We start from the raw sequence: 7482 nt of genomic DNA, 5'->3' as shown, positions 1-7482 counted from the left end.
CTGAGCAGCACTGCTACCAGAGTGCGGCGGCGTCCAACGCCAGCTGCGTTGTCAGTTTGTCAAGATTAGAAGACAGTGTGGTACACCCGCCCTGCTCTCCTTTCCTCAAGAGAATGGCTTCCCGCCAAGTTCCGCCCCCTCCAAAGGAACATTGTTTCCTGTTTACAGTACCGGACTCTACCACATCTGTGGATGAAATCATTGACAGCGTGGAAGAGCTTACCGGCCCCGAAGGCGTACTTTTCTTGCAACATCTTGGATGATTCAAGTTTCTCGTGTGTGTAAAGACACCTGAACAAGCGACACAGCTACTTGTTCAAGGCAGTTTGAAGATCTCCGAAAACGAAATTCCAATCGAAGCGGTGGGAACGCCGTGTGTGCCGGTAAACATGTTTCGTCTCCCGCCGTACATCCCTCACGAAGCAGTAACAGCAGCACTTCAACCGTTCGGTAAAGTCCGCGATGTCACGTTGACAGCCATGCACTCACGACAAGGTGTTTTCAGTGGAACACGCGTTTCCAAACTGGAAATGACCAAGCCAGCCCCCAACTTCTTAAGTATCCAAGGCCACAGAGCTACGTTGGAATATAGGGGCATGCGCCGCGTATGCGGCAAGTGCAACGAAGAGGGGCATGCAGCAGCGACCTGCACCACACCGCACTGCGATCGCTGCAAGAGTTATGGACATAGCACTGCGGAATGCGCGGGGAAATGTCGTAGATGCGGCAGAGAACATTCTACGAGAGACTGTTTTCTACCAAGATCTTACGCGGCAGCAATACGATCAAGCGATGTCAAAGATGCAGAGCCCGCAACACCCTCTTCGCTATCACGATCACCGACAACACAAGTGACCATCTTGATGAAACCAACGATATCATCAAGAAGTGCCACCCTAAAGGCAACGCTTCTAAATGATTTAGAAGCGATGGGAACCACAAAACCGATGACCAGCAGCACGAGCACAAGCCAAACCACAACCGAAACAGCAAGCACAAGTCAAAGCGAAGCCTCAGGTTGGGAATCAAACGACGAGCGGGAAGGTTCGTCGGACGACGCAACGCCCCAGGAGCCCCCCCCCCCCCCCCTCTCCACAGTTGGAGGAAGAGAACAACTCTCGTACAAAAGATGTTGATGATACCCAAACGAAGAAAGAGGAAACAAAGGGCAGCGACTGGAAACCGACTACAATGACACCACCAGAAAACACGGACAATCGACCTCTCAGACCGATGACGAGTATCACCACCCGGTTAGCGAACCAGGCAAACAATGCCCAAAAGAACGTCAAAGAGACGACGACCGCTAGAAATACCAAGCCCAACGAAGCTGGCAACGTCCACAAAAACACCTCCAAAGGCCACCAAAGTAGAAGATCATCAAGCACTGACACCTCAGCAGACATCACAGAACCTTTAAAAGAATGATGGATACCAGAGGCTGTGACCACAAACCTGCCAGATCTTCGACGCGACCGTTCGAGGTCCCAGCGAAGACTCAAACTAGATTCAGCTAGCAGTGGAAGTGATGTGACCAGTGCCAAAGCATCGAGCACCAAGAAGCCACGGGTGGGGTCTCCAGCCAACTTGCATTACTCGTCTGCGGACGACGTAAGCGATAATGATATGTTTTAGTCTATATTTTCTTAGACACGAGTTTCATCTCATATATTGTGCAGTGTTTTACATGCTATGACCCCCCCCCCCCTCCTTTTGGTTTTTCTGCCTTAATGCATGCGCCTTCTCCCGCTATAACGCCAGACCACAATCGACAGAGCACGGTACTTTACATTCAGAATCTTGCCAGCCCGTCCCTTAAAACAAACCTTCCTTTACGATTTTCGATCATTAATGAAGCCGTTCCACGGCAACACTGCACAGCTAACAGTGATTAAGAACGGCCGAACAGAAGCTATCCATCTCCCCTAGGGTTTCATCACAGGGCCGTCGCGCCCACTTTACCTGGCCTATATTTCATAACCATCAGCGCCATACATGCGCACGCACACATGCACTGCTCTGTCGAAAAAAGTGTCATTTATTCTATCATACCGATGTCACATCGTGTGTGACAAATTGCCCGAACAATGAACTGTTATTAGCACAAGATCACCAATTTCGATGATGCAAACTAAGATGCAAACTCTCCTGCGCCATACTATACATCCGCTGTCGCTCTTATTTCCTTTTCTGACGTGTAGTGACACTGCAGACAAATGCTAAACAATTATGCACAACGGGCATCCGTTAAATGGGGAGGGACACCTTACAGTCTTTCTTCAAATCCTCTTCTTTTTATTGCTCTCGCCCCTGCACCAATATATGTCCAAACTCAATGTTATGTCATTTAATGTACGAGGATTCCGAGATGCGGACAAACAAAGAGAGGCAATTCATTTCTGTAAGCAAAACCACATAGACATCCTGTGCATACAAGAAACGGATTTTAGAACACCAAGGGATGTAATAGAGTTCAAAAATAGATGCGGACTAGACGCCTTCTTTTCATTAACGGATGCTCGTTCCCGAGGTACAGGCATAGTTTTTCTTTCAACTAAATACAGAGAAAGTGTACACTACACTTGTGACACTGAGGGGAGATTAACAGCGGTGGACATTTTTATGGATGGAAAAAGAGTAAGAATTATTAATGTATATGCACCCGTAACGAGAAGTCACACAAACAAATTCTTTAAAAAACTAAGAACATATCTTTTAGAACACAGGCAGTACATCATCCTTGGAGACTTTAATTGCGTTCTAGACATAACACGGGACATAAGAGGACCAGGGCAAGGGGCGTCCAATTACCACGCCAAAGAGTTGAGAGAAATATTAATACAGCACAGATTATCAGATACATGGATTCTAAAACGCAGATAGATTCGAACCCACAAGAACATCACGACACACAGCCAGCAGAATAGATAGAATTTATATAGCCCATACCTTAAGACAGCAGCTAGAAAACTGCCAAATACACACACTGCCACCAGAACTCTTAGACATTAGTGATCACAAACCAGTCTCGGCCACAATTAGAGGCAGCCCAGGAAGATTAAGGAATCAGAACACACGGAGAATGAACGCTGCCCTTTTATATGACACACACAGCCAAGAGGAAATTAAAAGGGAAATACAACGCACACTGCAGGAACAAAATCAATACCACACTAAAAATTGGGACGAAATAAAGGAAGAATAGAAAGTGATGCTAAAAACTGCCGGACGAAATCGATGTAATGGCATAACAGAAACCCTAACAGAGATATTAAGAAGAATCAGAATAATTGAAAAAGGGGGTGAATTAACTTTTACAACTCAAGAATACTTAGAGGTGATGAAGACAAAATACGACCAAACAATACGAGAAGCATCGCAAGCAATGCAGAAAGCCACGCAACTAAGACTCTCAGAAAATGGAGATACAGACAAACTATATGCTCATGATACTTCATTAAGACCTCCCAAACAAACCAGAACAACTGAGATTAAAAGAAATGATGGCACAAGCACGACAGACGCACAAGAAATCAACGAAATAATAGCAGAACATTTCAGGAGAATCTGTCAAACCGAACACCAAAAACCCAGCAACTACAGAGATATAACCAACGCCTTTTGCGGCTCAATAGAAAACCATAACACTGACAAAGAAGAACTATGCGCGCCTATAACCAAACAAGAATTAAAAACAGTAATTAAATCAATGAAACATACAACAGCTCCTGGACCAGATGGTTTAATGACCGGCTTTTATCATACATTTTTCGAAGAAATAGCCGACACTCTCTTACACATGCTTAATAATTTCATTAAACACAAAGAGAAACGAGCATCATTTAATACAGGACATATAACACTTATACCTAAGGAAGGCGCAGACACCACAGATCCCGGAGCGTGGGGACCTATAACATTACTAAACACAGACCATGAGATTCTTACTACAGTACTTTCAAAACGACTAATGAAAATTCTTCCGGAATTAATTTCACCCTACCAAACATCTTCAGTCCCAGGCAGATCCATATTCGCAACCCTGACATTAACAAGAGACGTCTTTGAATATATGCAAAACAAACAACTTCAAGGTTTCTATGTTACAATAGATCAATCTAAGGCTTTCGACCGCGTGGAAGACGACTACCTTATTAAGACTTTAGAAGCTTTCGGCATACCAAAATATTTTATAGACTATATAAGGACACTATACATAGATGCTAAAAGCAAAATCATAATAAACGGAGAGCTCACACCGGCAATCCCCATAACAAGGGGTGTGAGACAAGGATGCGCCTTATCACCCCCTTTATTCGTGTTGTCCTTAGATCCACTTTTAAGAAAAGTAGCTAATTCAAAGAAAATTAGAGGTTTTCCCATGATAGGACAAGAGACGGTTAAAATAGCCGCTTACGCAGACGACATAGCATTATTTATCAGAGACACCAGCAGCTTATGCACATTTGACCAAATTTTCTTTGAATATTCACAGATATCAGGCGCCCAATTAAATTCAACAAAAACTAAAGCCCTACTTTTCGGTTTCCCTACAGAAAAATTGCCAGCACACATACAAGTTTTAGACACGATTAAGGTACTTGGTATAACTTTCAGCTCAAACGGAATGGCCCCCAAAACCTGGACGGATGCTATAAAGAAATCTGAAAAAGTAATCACAGAAGCAGAAAGATATGATCTGTCGCTTGAGGGGCGTATCGAAATTATTAAGACCAGAGAGTGCGCATACGCATTCTACGCAGCTAAAGTAGCCACAATGCCAAAACAGACAGTAGCCAAATTAACCGAAATGATGTCAAGCTTTTTATGGAATAAGAAAAGCCCACCGATCAAAAGACACATTCTTGAGCTACCCGAAAACAGAGGCGGACTAAGTTTACCGAAAATCTCCATAATACCCCGTGTAATCAGCACAAAAACCATACAAGCAATAGTGGACAACGACATGTATATCGGAAGAAATCTAATGATATACGGGTTAAGTACTCTAAAGCAAACTTTCTTTCCAGACACACACCACGGACCGACCGCAGAACAACCATTACCATTTTATCGAGCAGTCACGGGAGTTAAAAGAACAATAATACAAGAAACACCACAACGAGATCTCATGAAAACACCAGTTAAAACATTCAGCGAAGAATTCGTCATTCGTGAACTAACAACAGAAGAAAACGAACAAACAAAGAAAGAAAAATGGGCACACATAGCGAAAATGAAAGCATCAACAGAAGTTAAAAGAATTTGAGTGGCGCAGGAATTGGAACATTTTACCAACACGACAAAGACTGTGAGCCTGGGGCATAGTCCCACATGATAAGTGCCCCAACTGCAATGAAAGAGAAACATTAGAACATGCACTGTTCAAATGTCACGCAGCACAAGCATCGTGGAAACTTGCTAAGAAACTTAAACGTAGACATATCTCATAAATACACAAGACAAACACGGATACAACGGTTAATAAAAATTATTGTAATGATGTACCTATGGAATCGAAGAAGTATCGCCGAAGCATCACGACCACCTGTAAGAGCGACATTTCCAACAGTAAGAAAAGCAAGAATACACGTGTGGAATGAGCTAAATGCTCAAATGAACACAAACAAAGAAGACAGCTTTCTGCGCAAATGGCACACCCGTGTTATTTTTGAAAGAAAAGGCAAACTGGAAACAAACATTGTTCCATTCTAAAAAAAAGAAGAAAAGCATACTCATGTTGTATGTATTGAATATGTAATCCCATCTCCATCCACGTTACCATTGCGTCAAAAAATTGTATGATTAATATTATGTAACGAGACCATACCATGTGAAGATGTAAACTCGATACATCAGTCTTTTGCTGTTGTTACATGTGCTTTTGTTCAATAAAATTCCCTTTGTGTAGTACATGTAGTACATTTACAGTGTAGTACATGTAGGCCTTTCGGCTAAGATCAAAGTGTGAGTATTTAGTATCTGCTCTTTTCGGCACCTGGGACCTCCCCTGGTCCCAAGTGTGACCGCCCGAGCGTCTACAAGTCCTGCTCCCTGGACCTGGACCGGACCCTGGACCTGCCTGGCTCGGTTTTGCACCGCCTCCGGGATCTGGCCGTGGACCCTTTCTTTACTGCCTCCGGGACTGGCCCACTTGGATCCGGACCCGGCTCGCAGCTGCACTACTTTCAGGACCGGCCCACCTGGATCTGGCCCTGGCTCTCGGGGAGCACCATCTCCAGGTTCGTCAGGCTTGAGCTGTCCCTGGGCTCCACTGGTTTGGAGCCAGCCTTCCTTGGGTTGCTGCTGGGCCACCATCAGCGACCCGGCGGACCCCCGATGATCCTGGCACCTGCAAGGACCCCTTCGCGGCCCTCTGCAAGTACCGGAGTCTACCGAGGCACCAGCAGCTCCTGCTAAACCTCGATGCTACCAGTTGCACCACCAGTTCAAGTTCACCAGTGAGCCCTACCCCGGGAGGAGCTGCAGCCGGCGACCTGGGAGAATGGCATCGGACTCAGAAGCACTCCGTGAGATCCCCTTGAGGGAAAACTGTTTTTTGTTTAACGCTCCGGATGGAGACGTGTCCATAGACGATTTGATAAGCGCAGTCGAATTAACGGCTGGAGAAGATAGTGTCCTGGGGCTTCAGCACATGGGTGGCTCCAAATTTCTCGTTTCCACCAGAAACGCTGAGCAGGCCACAAAGCTCATTGTAGCTGAGGGGTTTTCTGTTAAAAATTTTAAAGTGTCAGGTGATGCTGTAGGACCCCCCTTAACTTTCGTGAATGTGTACCAATTCCCATTGTACCTGACCGATGACGCACTCCTCTCTGCCTTACAACAGTTTGGCAAGGTAAAGGGCGTGTCCCACGCGGCGGTGGCCAATAGACAGAACAAGTTGAATGGTGTGCGGGTTGTCCGCATGGAAATGAGCAGGCCAGTGCCCAACTTCATGACGATACAGGGACATAAAGTCATGATGGAGTACCGTGGGATGAGGAGGGTTTGCGCAAGGTGTGGGGACGATGGCCACATGGCCACGGCTTGCACTTCACCCTATTCCAAGCGTTGCGGCCTGTTCGGCCATGAAACAGAAGGATGTGAAGAGGAGTGCAAGCGGTGTGGCGGGAGCCATGGCACAAGTGATTGCTTTCGGAAAAAGTCATATGTAGCTGCCGTCCATGGCGCTCCACCAGCCACCTCAGTTACTATGAGGCCATCCCCTCTGCCGAAGGTGACGGCCACTAAATCTAACTTGCAGGTGCTTAAACCGCATGCTCAGCGTTCGTCCCCGCCTGCCTCCTCGTCGGAAAGTGAACCGTGCCATACCGTTAGCGGTAAACCTCTCATAAAAGAGTCAACAACCTCTCGCTCGGTCTCCTCAGAGACTGAGCCCTCTGCAAGCTCTGTCTCTGGGGAGGCCGCTTCTGAAGCGGCCTCCTCCGAGACTGAGCTGCGCGAGGATTCTGACCTTAAGCA

The sequence above is a fragment of the Dermacentor albipictus genome, chromosome 7, assembly GCF_038994185.2.
Source record: "Dermacentor albipictus isolate Rhodes 1998 colony chromosome 7, USDA_Dalb.pri_finalv2, whole genome shotgun sequence".
In the NCBI taxonomy this organism is placed as follows: domain Eukaryota; kingdom Metazoa; phylum Arthropoda; class Arachnida; order Ixodida; family Ixodidae; genus Dermacentor; species Dermacentor albipictus.
The sequence above is the reverse complement of the archived record's forward strand: the minus strand, read 5'-3'. Positions refer to the sequence as shown.